Source organism: Phyllostomus discolor, chromosome 1 (assembly GCF_004126475.2).
Source record: "Phyllostomus discolor isolate MPI-MPIP mPhyDis1 chromosome 1, mPhyDis1.pri.v3, whole genome shotgun sequence".
NCBI classification, from domain to species: Eukaryota; Metazoa; Chordata; class Mammalia; order Chiroptera; family Phyllostomidae; genus Phyllostomus; species Phyllostomus discolor.
Window position 1 is genome coordinate 57727878 of NC_040903.2, and position 19454 is coordinate 57747331.

The following is a 19454-nucleotide window of genomic DNA, read 5'->3' on the forward strand; positions in this document are numbered from 1 at the left end:
ATTCATATGTTGATTGAGTCAACTTACCATTGAGTCAACTTGGTTTCATTATGAATGAAAAAAAGTTTTCCCAATAAGAGATACCAGAAAGTGAAATTCAACCCCAACAGTACAGACCATAAACTGTTTCCTAAACATTCCCAGATCCTAATTTTCAAACATTAGCATATCAGAGATATAACAGGATCAATATCACAAGACTAAAAATCCTGTATGGTAACCCTAGTATAGCCTGGTGTTCTTTGATTGTGGTCTATCTCTCTTATACAGCTACTTATAAAACTGTCCAAGGAGTAGGATAAAAAAAAGCACTGAATACCTCCCCAAATTTGAGTTCCCTTATGCTAAATTTTAGTATATGTGCCTTTCATTATGTGTTTTTTCAGCAAGCATAAAAATTCTATTCAAAAAACGTGAGTCACTAATGTGGGGGACAATTATAAAAAGAAGGGATGTCTTTGGAATATAAAAGGGGAGTAAAAGGGTATCTTGGCTACAAGAGAATGGTTTAAAAGTTAAAGGGAATAAACACAGATGATATACAATCCTACATCTGTCAGAAAAAAGGGGCTGGATAATAATGTAAGTAAGAGACAATAGTCTGTCCTTTAGGACTGCACCCTAGGAGAGACACTATGGGATCCAAGAGCTGGATTAATGAGTCCAAATCATAAAATCTGAAAACCTTTGAACAGTTGTACAACGGGCTGAGTAATGGACATAAAATGCATATCAGTATGTACATTATCTACAACAAAGCAAATCAAATTAAAAGCATTTCACTGAAACTTCCAGGCAAAATAATTCTAAATTTCCAGTGAACTATTGAGAGTAAATGGAAATTAATCATACATGGAATTACTACTGAGTTAAGATATATAAAATGTCATTCCATTTTTACTTTAGTTTGGCACATTCATTGTTTCATTTCTGTGGACAAAAAGAACTATTTATAGTAGCTTTTATTGATTTACTGGATATATTGGCTTCTAAATCATTAAAGATTATTTTATGCTATCAATATATTCTTCAGGTTTTCAGAGGCTTAGAAAATATCCCAACAAGGCAAACATTAGGTACCGAATATATATATAATGGAACATATATTTAATAATGTACTATTATTGATATTTTTAATAACTTCCTACTAAAATAAAGTTTATCAACAAGTCTCAGTCTTTCGAATCTCTATGAGACCTCCAATTCAATCACAGTTCCAAATGTTGCCACAGGTGCATTTCAGGATTAAAAATTGTAAGAATTCCTTGGTATCTATCTTCATGTATTTCTCTTCACTCATTATCAAAACAGGAATTAGAGTCTTCTTATTCAAGAATGTTTCCAGTAAATAAATTTTCAAACCTAATGCCCTAACCAAATTATAGGGACAAATTGTATATGCTGTAGCATTATCTATAGAACACATTGTTAATACTGTCATTTTAAAAATCTTTGTCTTAAGTGTCAGAAAGTGGCTTCTCCAGCAACCAATCTATTAGTTACCATAGAGGAGTACACTCAACACAAATGTCTACTAATAGATTTACTTCAATAACTTAATATATACAAATTCCAAAAAACAATTAAGACACAGACTCAGAGATGAAAAGCAGATGACAGGTAGTGGGTGGGGGAGGTTAGAGGGGTGGAGGGATTGAGCAAAAAGGAAAAAGGACTCAAGCACATGGACAAGAGTGTGGTGATTACTGGGGGCAGGGGAGTATAAAGGGTCTAAACAGGTAACAGAAAAAAATACAATAAAGATTAAACTTAAAAAATAAAATAAAGAATTTTTTAAAAGATTCTGATCATCTTCCCTAATAACAATAATAAAATTGTTTAGTGATTCCAGCCAAATCATTCTGAATTTCAATCTTTTTTCTTCATTCTTTTCTTTTGTTCTCTTAAGCTTTTTGTAATTTTGTCAACTTTTCAGTTTCCAGTTAAGCCCAATAGTTAAAAATGAAGAACACAGGCAATTAACTCCCTCATCAATAGCAGCAGTTATAAAAACCAGTGTGGCAATTTACATCTGGTTAGTGCTTCATTGCTCCTGCCTTCTAACTCAAAGAATCATAAATTCCAAAAATCCCTTCAGAATGCAAGTCTAGCACAGATGGAAGGAATTTTATTTCACTTGGGGACTGAGAAGGTGAAGTCATTCCAAAATGGGAGAGAACAGAGCCAGTCCAGTGTGCACCATTTAATTCAATGGATCCCTCGTGAGGCACTTCATTTGCTGGTGCACTGCTGACAGCAGAAATTCTGCTTAGTGTAGCAATGTATTAGCCATTTGTGAAGCATTACGTTAGCAAATACTTCAGGCCATGGAAAACCTAAAGAAGTCAATGAAATAAGGTTGCCCGGGTGACTATGAATCATGGCTTCAAGACACTGGTTTTAAAAAATGTGTCCAGGTGCATAAGGTAAAGTGGCATGGGGGTACCTTAGGGAGGTTTTTCTTCATTTCACACATTTGAATGAATAAAAAAAAGTTAAATGCCAATCATTGGTTTTATACCCTAATACCCTAATTCTTCCCCTTTTGCCCCATCTCTTTGCATTTTGCCTTTGCCTCTGCTGGGTGGACTTATCTATGGACATTATAGAGAAAAATGGAAGAAAAATTATAAAAATTAACCGCGCTCTCATGCCACACTTCCTATTTGCCTCTTCTGTGTGCTAATGATCATCTGACATATTTCACTTATAGTATCTATAGTAGGCACTCAATAGAAAACAGATTTGTTGATTAACAAAAGTTTGTTTGCTGAAGATAACATTTTGATGTAGGAGGGAAATTAGGATTTTTAGTGTGTAAAAATAATAAAGGATAGGGAGTTATGGCCATAATTAGCTCCAGGGAAGACTGAATGATGTGAAGTTTATCTGCAGTGCTCTCCATTCTGCATTTATAGCTCATTACACCTCCACAGCCTGACCTCCTTTCTACTCTACACCCCCATTGCCAGTACCCCCATGATGAGGATGATAATGATTTCATATTTAATAGGTGCTCAGTCTGTTCTAGACACTGCAAAAGACATTTTATATATTTTATCTAATCATTGAAACAACCCTGTATGGTTAGAATTTTTATATAGAATGAAGAAAATCTCAAGCGACTTTTGTGAGGATCAAATGAGTCAATAGATATTAAGTGATCAGAACAGTACCCACCTGTAAGTGCTACATAAGTATTTGCTACTACAAGTATTGTTATTATAATCATTGTTTTATCTTCATTTTCGTGATGAGGAAACTGAGATCAGAGTGGTTACTGAGTTGACCAAAAACACACAGAATGGAACTGAAAGAACCTAGACTGTAACCAAGTCAGTGCAATGGGCAATCTGTGGTTCTTCTAGCCTATGACATTAGTACTTGTTGGATGCTCAAGCTCATGGTCCAGTGTTACTCTCAAGTCTGCCCTTACACTGGAATCACCCATGCATGGCATGGGTTTTGAGAGAACTACTTCCAACTTCTGGAGTAGTATTACAGAACTATTTTGCTGAGATAATAAATGCTAGCTAAGATTTTACATGTGATTTTACAAGATTTTTCACTTACATTCTTCTCTACTAATGCACTTTTTCTTTACCCAGCTTTGTCCAAAATATTTTCCATGAAACAATACTTCTACAAAGTGCTCCTTGAAAAAGTTGCCCTGGCAATTGAGTTTGCGAAACAATAAGCTGTATATTTCTCTTATAGGGTCACAAAGATTTCTGGCATTTTAACAGTTTTGAAAAGTCTAGATAAGGAAATCAATTTAAACCAGAGTTTTCTAACATATGGGAAGTATCATGAAACTATGTTATACCTTTTCTTATCAAACACCCATGTATGTATGTATGTATGTATGTCTCACTTAGCTCCCGGTTTCCTATTTTATTCAGTGGCTTAAAATATAAAGATCTATTAGGAAAAAAAAGACCTGTAACTACTCTCTAAAGGGTATTTTAAGAAATAGTATCTTAATCCAATGGGATAGATCTAATACTGGCAATTTCATACCACTGGGGAGAGAACTTGTTGGTAAGAGAGTTTCTTCATAGTGACGAAATCATATCAGACTTCAGTAGTTCTATCCATGAGCCCCTCAGAAAGGGTGACACTACTACCTACTGTCGCAAAGATGGAAAATACTTTAAGCAAACCCTCATTTTTAGAGGAGGAATACAGGACCAGAACTGGTTAAAGTACTTTCACATAATTTTAAGTTATAAAATACTTTTCAAAATTGGTTGGAAAACAAAAAAGCCAGTATTTTCACTTCTAGCTGTAACAATTACTTGAAGGAGAGAAAATCAATTAAACTCCCTATCATCTCATTGTCCTTCACTGAAAAGTTTTCTCCTTCCTCTACTACTAGAGAAGCTATTTTCAGAAATAGCCCAGAGAGTATAAGGCTACTTAAAATTTTTAGAGAAAAAAATCATTAGGCTCTTCAGAATAATGTTAAAATTAGTCAATAACTGAACTGAATCAGAGTAGATTACAACTTTGATGCTTTTTGTATGGACTTCTTTTATTTAACATTTAAAATCTTTTGAGTTAATCATAAAATTGAAAGTTTAACACCAGAAACTTTCTTATCCTGAACCTTTAAGAAAGCACGTATGCATAATGGGGTATCTGATTGGCAATCTCTGTCCCCATAACTTTCACCATAGCAAAAAAAAAAGTCAGAATCATATGTTTTTATGTCTAAGTTTCAATATATAGCATTTTCTAAGCATTCATTTAACTCTTATAATAAATCCTGATCCTTTTTGAAAATTATAAGTTAGTTATTTTGTGGAATGGAACTCAATCTGGGTCTAATCAGTATCTCTGCATAAAGAGATTCGATTTATGCAGATGTGGCAGAAATCTTACAGGAGTGATGTTGTGTTCTTCTCATTGCATCCTATCAGGTGGCACACAGGTTCAAACTGTGCCAGCATGATGATTACTTAATTAAGGTGGTATCTTCAGTCTTCTCCATTGTAAAATAGCTCTTTTTCTTTCATAATTAATATTTGGTGGGGAAGTATTGTGAAACTATGTTACTATACCTTTTGTCATCAAACACTTTATGTATGTATGTATGTATATATGTATATATGTATGTCTCATCTAGCTCTTGGTTTCCTATTCTTTTCAGTGGGTTAAAATATAATAGATAACTATCATTACATATTCTGATGGAAAACTGAACCAGATTTTGAGAGTGGTAACCTAAGTTACATGAAGTTTAGACATATCCTACCACTCTTTGAGAACATCCTTATTTTCTGATAAAAGATATTCCAGGCTTATCTTGTACTCTCACTGCCCTTGTCCTAGAATCAGCCATTTCCTCAAGGAGCCCTGTTTCATTTTAGTGGAAAATGATATTTAGAAGGAAAGACCGGGGTGTTAGGTATAGATTGCTATTAATATACAGCTATTCCCAGAAATTCTTGGTGGACAGAACTAGAAAATATAAATATGCACCACAACATGAACATATACACAACCAAACACAGAAATGTAGACTACAGGAGACTGTTCTGCATGGCGTAGGAAATGTAGCTCAGCTCCCACTCAGTAAGGCTAATGGAAAGCGAGGTCCAGCACATAGGACCCATGCCCACGGGTAGGTTCTCTCGTGGGGAATCAGGCCTGCATTGTACCTAGGCTGCTTTGAGACTTGCTTTTTGCTAAAACACCCTCACCTTGAATTGAGGCAGCAAACGTTTACTGTGTATCTTTAAAGTAACTTCCTAAAATCTATGCTAAACCTCCCAATGATGAGTGTAACCAGTTCAACCACTTTTCCCTTTACATTTGCAAATACCCTTCTTTTTTTTATGTAATTAGCAACATCCTCTCCTTTGTTTTCTGTAAAAGGTAACCACCTTTTACAGTGAACCTATGCATAGTAAATGAGGACCATACTTAATGTAAGGGGTCAGAAAGCAATAAAAGCCTGTCCAGGCAAGGGATGGGGCCGGCCCTCTCTTTCACTGATAGAGTGGTTGTGTCATGCCTTTTTCTTCACAGGATTTCTGTAGTCCCTATGAATTTGTCTCGTCTCATCCATAATGCCACAGACACTGCGGGCCGGTGTCCACATCAGTAGACAGTTACTTTAATATTTATTTATTAAAATAATAAATTCTAACTGATGTTTCTAATTCTAATCAAGTATCACAGGTATATTCTCATTTTCTTTCCAAATATGCGTGTATTTCTCAGACAGTGAGAAACCTAGGTCTTGTTATCATTAATTAATTAATTAGATCAATCCTCCTCTATAGAGACAATCTCCTATCCCTGCTGCTGCCTCTCCCCATGCAAATGTCCTCCTCTCCTCACATGAATTATACTAATGTCAGAACAAGTAGTTTTCTAGGCAAACAATATTTCCAGTGTTAAAGAAGTGATTTCATTATGGTAAAAGAGTAAATTTGTCAGGAGGATAGAAATTTCCTAAACATTTATGCACTTAAAAATGTAGCTTCAAAATACATGAAGCATACATGTCAACTATATCTCAATAAAAGAATATGCATGAAATTGATAGAACTACAAAGAGAGAGATAAATCCACAATTACAGTCACTTATTTTAGTCTCTGTCTCTCAACAATTGATAGAACAAGTAGAAAATCAACAAGGATATAGATTTGAGCAATGCTATCAACTAAGTTGGCCCAATCAACAATTATAGAATATTTTACCCAACCAGCAAAGGAACATAGGAACATCTTTCCGAAGGAACATAGAAAATTTCCTAAAATAAGTTATACCCTAGGCCATAAAATAATTCTTAGTATATTTAAAAGGATGAAAGTAGTACAAACTGTGTTCTCTAACAACAATGGATTTAGAAACCAATAAAAGAAAGATCTCAAAACAAAGCTCCTAACACTTGGAAACAGTAGACAACAATCTAAATAATCCATAAGTCAAAGAAAGACAACAAAACAAAAAAAATAGAGGGCACTTTGACCAAAATGAAAATGAAAACCAACATATCAAAATGTGTAGCTATCAAAAAAGCAATGCTTAGGGGAAATTTATAGCAGCTAACACCTGTATCAGAAAAAAAAGATGTCTCAAACCAAGGAATTCTGTTTCTACTTAAGGAAACTAGAAACAAAGAACAACTGAAATCCAATGAATGCAGGAAAAAAAGATAATAAATGTCTGAGTAGAAAAATAAAAATAGAAAATAAAATAGAGAAAAAAATGAATGAAGCCAAAAGCTAACTACTTGAGAAAAATCAGTAAAATTCATACATCTACTCAGACTGATTGAAAAATAAAGACTGAAGACACAAATTACTAATATGAGAAAATAGGAGATATCAATACAGATTCTACAGATATTAAAAGGATAAGAAAATATCATGCCTTAAAGTATAAATAATAACAAAGTTCAGTTAGGAAGAAATGGATAATATGAATAGCCTCATATCTATAAAAGAATTAAACCTGTAGCTTTTTAAAAATTCATATGTTAAAGTACTAGGGTGATAGCATTAGGAGATGGCACCTTGGGAAGTGTTTACATCATTAAGGTGGAGCCCTCACCAATGGGAATAGAGGTCTTATAAAAGGGACTCCACAGAGACCCCCTTTCCCCTTTCACCATGTGAGGACATAACAAAAAGTTACCAGCTACGACCAGGAAGAGGGTTCTCATTAGAATATGACCATGCTGGCATCTTGATCTTGGACTTCCCAGACTCCAGAACTTAGAGAAATAAATTTCTGTTGTTTTTAAGATACCTAGTTTGTGGTATGTTGTTACAGCAGCCCAAATGGACTATGAAAAACACAAAACATAAATAGATCATGAATTATAAAAGTAGAAAAATGGAGATCTGGTCAAGATGGTGACATATGTAAACATAAGGAAGCAAAAACCAACCAATCAGAAGAACAAGAAGGAAAAAGAATTCAAAAAAGTGAGGATAGTATAAGCAACCTCTGGGACAATTTCAAGAGGTCCAACATTCACATCATAGGGGTACCAGAAGAAGAAAAAGAGCAAGAAATTAGAAATCTATTTGAAAAAATACTGAAAGAAAACTTCCCTAATTTGGTGAAGGAAATAGATATACAAGTCCAGGAAACAAGGATTAAAAAACAAAAAAAACTAAGCAAACATGAAGAACAGAGCCAGAATCATGGATATGGAGAGTGTTTTGATGCTTGCCGGGTGGGAGGACGGATGTAGGGGAATGGGTGAAGAGGTGAGGGGATTAGGAATTACAAATTGGTAGTCACAGAACAGCCATGGAGATGTAAAGGACAGTATAGGAAATGGAGTAGCCAAAGAACTTATACACATGACCCATGGACGTGAACAATTGTGTAGGGATTGCCTGAGGGAGTAGGGGATGCTGGGTGGAGGGGGATAAAGGAAGAAAATTAGGACAACTGTAATAGCATAATCAATAAAATATAATAAAAAAGTAGAAAAATAAGAACCACCACAAGAATAGTGTGTAGAAGGTAAGCAATAGTGTGTGGCTCAGCCATAACATAGCCATAAAATAGGTCTGCAGATGCATGGGGCCCCTTCTATATTCCTGCACTATGCTTAAATATATATAGCCGTATTGTATCACGATCAACTGTCTTAAGAAATACATCTATTGGATGTGCTATGGAGAAATGATTTTTGGTCTGTGTGGGTTCAGGTCCTCTGTTCGCTGAGATCTCCTATTTTCTGCTTTTGCCCACTTAGCTACTGCTTGGTGAAGAGGAAGCCATGATGCTCTGGGTAACCAGAAACATAAAATTTAATGCTGAAAATAAGGCAAAGATCAGTATTACAGGTGCAAAGCGCATGCCTGCGCCCACTGCTGTAGCTTCCAAATCCGGGCTGATGCCAAGAATAGCTCTTGGAAACATTGGTAACAAAGACAGTGAACAGTCACAGGCCAAATTGCCTGTGAAAATGGAAGCAAAAAACTACAGATGCTAGAAAAGTTATTGCTAAAAAACTACCAAAACTTCTGGAAAAGGCACTTGAGCTTGTGCCGTGACTGTGCTGGAGCCAGCACCAGAGCTAGAACCAGAACCTGTTCATGAAGAAAAACTTTTTCTTAGCCTATTTGGGTTCATACCACCTCTCCTAGCCCAGTGAAAACATCTGGATGCACCCCTGCAGAGAACATCCATGTTAGGCTTTCTCTTGTGTAATTCTCATGTGAATGCAGAAGATGGAGCAGATCCCACTTGCTGGAATAAACATGTGAAAACATACCTATTCTTATCTGAGACAACTTGGGAAAGAGTAAGCAGTCAGACTGAAATACCTAGTGGGTTGTGAAGTCATTGGAAATATGAGAGCCATCCTAATTGATTGGCTGGTACAGGTTCAAATGAAATCCCAGTTACTGCAGAAGACCACATACATGACTGTTTCCATTACTGATCAGTTCACACAGAATAATTGTGTGCCCAAGAAGATGCTGCAGCTGGTTGGTATCACTGCCATGTTTATTGTGAGCAAATATGAAGAAATGTGCCCTCCAGAAATTGGTGACTTTGCGTTTGTGACTGACAATACATTCTGAGCTTCAAATCAGACAGACAGAAATGAAGATTCTAAAATCTTTAAATTTCTGTCTGGGTTGCCATCTATCCCTGTACTTCCTTTGAAGAGCATCTAAGATTGGAGAGGTTGATGCCAAATATCTGATGGAACTAACTGTGTTTAACTAACTGTGTTTAACTCTCCGCCTTATCAGACTACAGCAGGAACTTTTTGTTTGGCATGAAAAATTCTTGATAATGGTGAATGGACAATAACTCTTCAGCCTTACCTGTCATACACTGAAGAATCCCCTCTTCTTGTTTTGCAACAACTGGCTAAGAATATAGGCATGACAAATCGTGGGCTTACAAAGCATATGGCTATCAAGAACAAGTATGCCATGTCTGAGAATGCTAACATCACCACTCTAGCACAGCCAAATTCTGCATTAGTTCAAGTTTTAGCCAAGGCTGTGGAATAGGTGTAACTTGTGGATTTGAGTTGGAGTATGGTGATATCTGCAAATAAAATTGGCTGCCATCTATATATGCTATAGGTTACATATACTTACTTTTAATGAAATTGTGGCCCTTTTTACTTCTTGCATCTTAAAAAAATCAACATGTCTATAAAACAGTGTGGCATGAGGGGGTTGAATTAGTGTGGCGCTGTCTCAAATGTCAAAGAGAGATCTGACAGAGGCAAACAAACAAAAACAAAGTACTTGGATAAACAACACAAAATTCATATTAAGCCTACCCTTTGTCACAGAAGCAGCAAATCCCCTATCATAGGAGGCAAGGGGTTCTGGTTGGATTTTGAATCTGCTTTTTTTTTTACATATACTATAATATACAAAAATGCAGTTGTTCTTTGGGTCTTAGCAATATCAACTATCACCATACATATGTGTAAACAGACAGAATAACAAAGACAGGGCAGGAGCTACTCATGGTGAGTTAGAAAGAAAATTTCTATACCAGCAACTATTTATCGTCAGTATCATATGATTTTTTGTTTTAGGTAAAATTGACCCATTTGGCAGCAAATAAGATTCCTCATTAACTATAAAAAGTCTAATATGGCTCTCTCAGAATTTTATCTACTCATATTAGGTTTCATTCTAAAGACCAGTGTGCATCAAATCCAAGAGATTCTCTTTGAACTTCTGAGACTTTACTTTTAGTGTACTGTTGGACAGGTGTTTATTGAAAATCAATTATGTCCCAGACATTGTACTAGATTCTAGGAATTAAAAAATGAGTAAGACATAGCTCTTACCCCTAAAATATTCAATCTAATGGGTCAGGGTATTGTTTACACAATAAATTTTAATATACTGTGACAAATTTGATTATGGAAGTGTTCACAGAATCATAAAGATGAACACTGAAGGTTAGCTACTCTAGACAGGAAGTCAGTCAAGAAAGAATCCTGGTGAATGTGACACCCAAGAGTCTCACGAGCTTATGTTAACCAAGGAAACAAGGAAGGCAAATGCCATTCTAGCAAACAAACAAACTGAAAGACCATGGTGCATGTGGAGAAATATGTACAATTTAGTTCCTTTGGAGCAAGAGGTTTGAAGGAGCCAATTAAGGTAAAGTCTTTCAAATCACATTAAAGAATTTAGACTTTAACCTTTAGCCCAGGGATTGCAAATTATATAGAAGGCTGAGTGTACTGGAAGATACAGAAGAACTGCTTTGTTACATCAACATGACACTTTTTAGAATGTTTACATTTGAATACCTAAAGGCAGGAAATGCAATCTACTATGTTCCACAAGAACAACATTCCTTATTGTATTAATTATAGCCATTTTACTTGGTTATTATAGTACACAACAAGAGCTTAAAGGCAAATGATGAATTTAAAGCAGAAATTAAATGTTTCAGATTTTCATTTTTTAATAAAATATTGTAAGTATAGCTAAACAATATCTAACATAATAATGATCATATAAATAAAGATATTGCAAATATCTTCCCAAAACCATATAGATCAACAATAAAAAATAATGCCCATAAATACACACTTGCAGCATAACTAGAAGACAGAGAGTAGTACCAAAATCAATTTATATATTTGATTTATAAAGATAATATTTGAGAAAAATTTTATTTGAGAAAAAACAAATACTATTTTTCAGTGGAGCTATTTCTAATATCCTGTCCCAAATCAAGATCCAGAAAAAGAAACTATACAGAAGAGAGAAGAATGGAATTCAGAGTCTTTAATTAAATTCAGTCACCTTTAGAAAGAGAAATTCTACCCTAGGTGTGAAAATGCTGGGAACAGAGGGTCTAACAGATCAGTGTTAATTATAAGCAAGGCACTTAAAAGTGCTCATGGGATCACAAAAGGCAGTCTTGAAAAGGCAATGCTGATGGAGAAAGAAATCAAAAGAAAGGAAAGAGAAATTGGAAATTGTACCTTAAAGAGAAAGAAAAGCCAGATGGAAAGAAAAGTCAGGATGCTACAAGACACGTTATACATATATATACATGCACAACTGAAAGACACACATTCTTCCCCTCCCCTCACTACTTTCCAAAGAAACCATTCATAAGTAAACTATATGTCACTTTACTAACAGAAGTACATGATTCTTGAACTAGGAATCCCACAGGTCACATTCTGATTGCCAGCCCTATCCAGGAAAGTAGAGGTATAATCAAAGGTACAGTAAGTAGAAAATACAAATTGAGAATAAAAACATTCAGCTGATAAAAATCTCAACATAAAGAAAAAAAAGATGGTAATACAAGATTCTGAATGAATTAAAGATCCTCACACAAATATTTGAGTGTTATGAAAACAAATGTTGAGCCAGAAATTAAAAAATAATAACTAAAATGATTGAGGAGAAGGAAGAGATTATAGAACTCAGAATTATTTGTTTCAGAAAAGAAATAAAAGAAAAAGACAAAAGTTAAATTAGAAATAAAAATTAAATTACAAACGCCCAGGGAAAAGTGGCTATGACTAAACCTTATCTGGTATTTAAGTAAAAGAAAATCAAGAGAATGAAAGTAAGCTTTAAAACATGAAAAAAGTCATAAAGTAGTTAAAACAGTCAAAGAATATATAACAAATGTAAAATTGGAGTCCCTAGCCCTGGCTGGCATAGCTCAGTGGATTGAGTGCAAGCTTGCAAACCAAAGTGTCTCAGGTTCGATTCCCAGTGCGGGTACATTCCTGGGTTGCAGGCCATAACCCCCAGCAACCACACATTGATGTTTCTCTCTCTCTTTCTCTATCTCCCTCCCCTCCCTCTCCAAAAATAAATAAATAAAATCTTTAAAAATAATTGGAGTCCCTGAAAAAGGGAAATTAAAAAATGGAAAAGAACTAATGTTTAAAATTGTACAGCAAAATAACCTTTCAAAAGTAAAAGAAGATCTTATAATGGTTCCCAAATTGTGTGGGAAGGTTTACCAGTATGCTGGGTCAATTCACAGCCATGACATGAAATATTTTATATATTTTAGAAAAACACATTAATATTTGACACCTCTTGAAAATCACATAAGCAAGTAGTTCAAGTAGTTCACAGATTCAACAATGGATAGCAATACCTCTCTTTCCATGGGATGAAATCACTGTGAGGTGGAGCTGTCAACCATAATTGTGAAGAGAAGTGAGTACAATGTGAGAGTCGATGTGGGATAGATAGCATACAACTTCATTCTAGGCTGTGAGATACTGCACAGGGCTCGACAGGCTCACATGACCCAATGGTTGGTGATTTGAGTTAGGAACAAAATAAAAACACTTTCTTTCTTTTAACTGTTTTCAAGTGGCCATAAGTTGTTAGGACATAAATACTAAGTTCTTCAAATCAGCACACTGAGTAAGTAACACTGTTATACACATACATTTGTTTTGGCCTTAGAGTCCCCATGAAAAATATTGCTGAGATTCTATGGGTACTAGGAACTGAGAGGGTTTGGAACCTCTACTTTATTCTATAAATGGAAGTGCCTACCATGTACTCTGGAAAATTAATCTTTAATGATCACTCTGAGATATATTTTATTAAAACTATTAGTTTTCAAAGATAGAGAAAAATTGTCAGGGTCTCAAAGAAACAGATCAAGTAACTTACAACTGCAAGAGCATTAGGTGGACATCAGACTTCTCAAAAGCAACAATTAAAGCAAGACAACAACAAAAGAGCATTTTCAAAAACTAAAGCAAAGAAAATATGAAATGTGGTCCTTATATGCTGCCAAGCTTCAAGTACCAAGACTACAGAAAGAAGTTTTAAATATAGAATAGCTCATGGAACACAGTACAAATGAGTGCTGGCTGAGCATTCTACAAGCAAGTATCACCTAACCTCTGCTCTGGAGGAACTTCAGCTTTAGATAGAAGAGAAAAAACCGATGAAAACAAGGATATAAAAAAGTATGTTCTAAAAAAGTATAAATAGTTTAAGTGAAACATGGCACAAAAGAGGAAAAAGAAGCTCAATGACTATTTTATAAGCAGTTAAGTCAAATGACACAATTAAAATCTGATTGTGTCATTTGGCAATCAGATGGCAAAAGGTGAAATAAAAAGTCTTATAGCATTTCAAAATGTATTTTAAGTACAAAAGTAGCTACTAGAAAAAATAGAAACCATTCTAAATACCAAAGGATATTTTGGAAATTAAAGAACAGAGAAAGCCAATCACAGAGTGGGGAAAAACAGTAAATAAAACATAGAAATTAAAAATACACAGGGTGGGGAAAAGTAGGCTTACAGTTTGTATGAAAAAATAATACAATAATTAAATAATAATACAAGAATAAACTCTGTGTTTTGTGTATCGACAACAGCAAATGTACTTTCGCCCTACCCTGTATAGTACAGAGGTGAGATAAAATAGAACAGTCGATAAATGTGGATAGGCTTACCAAACCAATTACAAGACAAAACCTTCAATATACTCGTACATAAAACCCAGCTCCATGCTAAATAAGCAGACACACCAAAAACAAAATGATCTAGGAAGAATGAGACATCTAAACCAAATGGAACCAATAAGGAAGCAAGGGTTGTGATCCTGCTATGAAATGAAATGTAATTCAGGCAAAAAGCATTAAATAGATTCTCTGTATAAGTGAAATCATACAGTATTTGTCTTTCACTATGTTGTACACCTGAAACAAATATAAAAAAGCATTAAATGCAAGGAAGAACTCTTTTTAAAGCTAAATACCACAATTCATAGTAAAGACACCACATGCATGAATATCCATGCACCAATTAATACAACAATCACATTCACAAAGGAGAATAAAAAAAAGTATTCAAGAAGGGATTAAAAAATAATAAAAAGAGACTTCAACATACCACTCTCATTACAAGACATATACAATGGAAAAAAAAAAACTAAGTAAAGATATAGCAACAAATACTGTATAATGAATAAGCTATACCATATAGATATATCAAATTTTTATCCTCATGAGTTATAAAATACACCTTCATCTGAAGTGCATATGAAATATACACAAGTTTACTTTAGACATACAGAAGTCATGAGTAAGTTTCATAAAATAGGAGTATTAAAAATAATGTTTTCTGATTAAATTTCAGTATATCTAGAAATTAATAATAAAGTAATAACAAAATCCATTTACTCCTGAATACTAAGAAAGTAAAAACCCTTTCACTAAATAACTCATAGGTGATAGGAAACAAACCAGCAGGACTTATGCTGCACAACAAATTATAGTGTTTGTCTCAAGGAAAATAACTTGTACAATTGTTTCAGTTGTGAGCTAAATCAGCACTTATTTTATGGAACACCAGTTTCCTTAACAGAAAAACTGACAGATAAATTACAGTTATTCAGATTGAATGTCTGGCAACATTTCCTAGAAAATGAACAAAGTGAGCATGGCAAGAGTTGCTGCCAAATACAAAATTCAAATTTTAGAAATCTTATTCACCACCATGAGTTTGACAAGTTCCCAATAATTAAAGCCTTTGCAGATAAGATCAGTAGTAATTTTAACAAATGTGATTTTTTTCATATTTCCTAATGAAATGCAATAATATCTGGAATATTTGCTTAACTCAGTGAAACAGTATTTCCAATACATATTTAACAAAGTTATGCATGGGTAAAAATACCATTCAAACTGGAAGATATACTAATGAGTTTTGATGTAACATAGTACAAAAAGTACACTGAAATGGTTTCAGGTTCCACATTACAAATAATGTTAAGAAATTGCCACATCTCAGGTTTTGGAGTGAAGGAGGATATCTACATTTCTCTGAAAAAATGTTACTACAATATACTTTTGTTTCCCAACTATATACCTGTATGAAGCTAGATATTCTTCAGATAGTTCCCTCAAAAAATGTTGCAATAAGTTGAAACAACAGATGGAATATGTTGCAGAAACAGATACAAATAGTTGCCTGTGTTCTGTTGAAGCCAGATGTCAGAGATTTATAAAAATGCACAATATCAATCTTGTCACTAACTTCATAAAAGTAACTCATTAAAAAAACCTGTGCTAACATGTAATGGATTTACCATTATTCTTTTTAAGAGAATTAATAAATAGTTATGATTTTCTGCATCTAAGTTCTAATAAGGTAAATATTAACAGATATCATTCACATAGCCAAAAAGTCTTGTGCCTAATAAAAAATATATAACAAAGGATTATAAGAAAATATTATGAACAAATGTATACCAACAAATAGAACAATCTGGATGAAATGCATAAATTCCTAGAAATATATAATTCTTCCAAAACTGAATCAGGAAGAGTCATAAAATCTGAATAAACAAATTACAACTAATGAAATTGAAGCAGTAATCAAAAGCTGACCAAAACCAAAAGTTCTGGACAGGATGGCTTCACATGTGAATTTTACCAAATATTCAAATAAGAAGTAACACTTTTCTTTCTCAAACTATTCTAAAAAGTCCAAGAGAAGGAAAGATTCCCAAGCTCATTTTATGAAGCAAGCATCATCCTAATTCCAACACCAGATAAGAACACTACTAAGAAAGAAAATTATAGGCCAATATCCCTAATGAACATAGATGCTAAAATCCTCAACATAATTTTAGCAAACCAGATTCAGCAATACACTGAAAAGATCATACACCATGATCAAGTGGTATTTATTCCAGAGATGCGAGGTTGGTACAATATTCACAAATTAACAAATGTGATATACCACATATACAATATATAGATTAAAAATCAATGATCATATCAATAGATGCAGAAAAAGCATTTTCTAAAAATCCAGCACCCATTTATGATAAGAACTCTCAGAGAAGTGGAATAGGGAACAACTTCAACATAATAAAGGCCCTATATAGAAAATGCACAGTCAACATCACACTCAATGAGCAATAACTAAAAGCATTTCCCTTAAGATTGGGAACACAGGGATGTCTACTTTTACCACTCTTATTCAGCATAGTACTGGAAGTCCTAGCCATAGCAATCAGACAAGAGGAAATAAAAGGCATCCAAATTAGAAAAAAACTGAAGTAAAACTGTCATTATTTGCAGATGGCACGACACTGTATAGAGAGAACCCTAGGGATTATACCAAAAAGCTACTAGGACTGATAAATGAATTCAGTAAAGTAGCAGGATATAAACATATATCCAGGAATCAGTTGTATTTTTATACATCAATTATTAACTATCAGAAAGGGACTAAAAAAACAATTCCATTTACAATTCCATTTTAAAAATACCTAGAAATATATGTAAGCAAGGATATAAAAAAGAAATTGTACTTGGAAAATTATAGACATTGAAGTAGATACAAATAAGTGGAAGCATATACCGTGTTCAGGGATAGGAAGAATTAACATCATTAAAATGTCCATACTACCCAAGTTATATATAGATTCAATGCAATTCCTGTCAAGATACCAACAGAGTATTTCATAGCACCAGACCAAATATTCCAAAAATTTATATGGAACCATAAAAGAATCTGAATAGCTGCAGCAATCTTGAAAAAGAAGAACAAAGCTGGAGGTATCACGCTAGCCGATATCAAACTAACCATACCAATATATAGGATATGATTTATCTAGAACAGGAAATCAAATAAATGTTCACTTATAAGCTCTTCACACAATCTGGGTATGTTTTCCTTACTAATACTCACTGTAATTTGAGCATGAAGATCATTATTTTGGGAAGGAATACTCAGCTGAAATAAAATTTGAGGAATTTGACCAACTAAACCAGTGTCTCTGGAGATAGGACCTAGACGCTGACCTTTTCTAATTCATCTCTAATGAGCAGCCATGACCCCACTTCTAAGGCTAGAACTAGGATCTTAAAAGGTCATTTTAAGAAATGATCTTTTATTTAAATAACCATCTTATTTTAGAAATTGAGAGATTAAGGAATGCAACACAGTTTTTATTAATTGAAAATTTTTACTGAGAAACACTACTTTTGTACAGTTCTTCCCCCTTGCCAACTCTTCAACTGATAGATATACATACCTTTCTCTAAATTCCTATATGTTTAGAGGGATTGAAATGACTGATATAATCCTATATAGGTGTCATATAAAGCTTACATTGATAGCGCACAAATGGGTAAAATTCAGAGTTGCTGAATGAGATAAGCCCAGAGGTTACTTCAGGAGTCCACACAGCAGGAGGTGAGCTTGAATATAATGTACTTGAATCATCCCGAAACCATCACTCCCACCCCGGGTCCATGGAAAAATTGTCTTCCATAAAACGGGTCCCTCGTGCCAAAAAAGTTGGGGACCACACTAAACCACATTAGTCTCAGCTTTCACCTGAAGAAGGCCAATCAATGAGGTAGTGATATTTTTACTTTTTCCTCATATTTCCTCATTTGGACTAAACCAAATTCAATTGGTTTTATTTCTGTACACACACATAATCTCTCACAGTCTCTCACAGGGTCTCTGAGTCTTCCCACAGCCCTGAAGTTTCTTTTATTTCCATGTTTCTCTTTAGAGTAGAAAGGATTGCCTGGGGATTAAAACAATTTAAGAAAATAAACTGGCTACTTTTACCAAAAATGTACATTTGCATATTAATTAAAATAATATTTATCTATTCAGCAACACAAGTTAAGTAAGGATCTATCTCTACCAAGCAAAATCCTTTTTAGCCTCTTTGTACTCAAAAGGAACACAGAACAACTTATTTGAGAATGTGGGAAACAGAAGAGTGCCTCCCCCAAAGATGCCCATGTCCTGCTCCCTAGAACCTGTGAATGTTAACTCACATGGCAAAGAAGAATACAGTTGCAGATGGAATTAAGGTTACTCTATAGTTAAAATTGTTTACCTTAAAATAGGGAGATTAGTTTGGATTATCCATGTGGGCACAATATAATCACAAGTGTCCCTGAAAGTAAAAGAGGCAGACTTAGGAAGACAATCAGACGTGAATGTGGCTATAGAAAACAGATCAGAGAGATGCGTATTTCTGAAGGGCTAAGAAATAGGCCACAAGCCAAAGAATGTCTGCAGACTCTGGAAGCTAGAAAAGGCAAGAAAACAGGTTCTTCCCTACAGCTTCCAGAAATGAATGCAGTCCTGTTGACTGATTCATTCACTCCCTGTCCAGGGAGGCCTGGATCAGACTTCTAATCTATAGAAGTACAAAATAATATATTTGTGTTGTTTTAAGCCATTAAATGTGGGTCATTTGTTACAGAAGCAATAGAAAATGGAACAGAATGGTTCTAACATGCAATAAACTCTTCATTCAAAGTCTGTACTGAAAACACATTCAACTATTCCAAATAAAAGATATAGCTCTTTTACAAAACAAATGTGAAAGAAAAAATTTCAACTATGCTAACCACTACCTCGAATCATTGCTGACCAAACAGTCTAGAAGACAAACAAGTACTGTACATATATACATCAAGTTACACTTAGCTC

The 19454-nt window shown here is 34.4% G+C and overlaps 1 protein-coding gene and 1 pseudogene across 1 annotated transcript in view; one reads left to right on the forward strand and one right to left on the reverse strand.

The window, feature by feature from the left end:
- GPR158 (G protein-coupled receptor 158) overlaps nucleotides 1-19454 on the reverse strand; it is a 366089-nt gene that overhangs the window by 239264 nt on the left and 107371 nt on the right. The gene's annotated exons all lie outside the window — the stretch shown is intronic.
- LOC118500027 lies at nucleotides 8434-11262 on the forward strand (annotated as a pseudogene).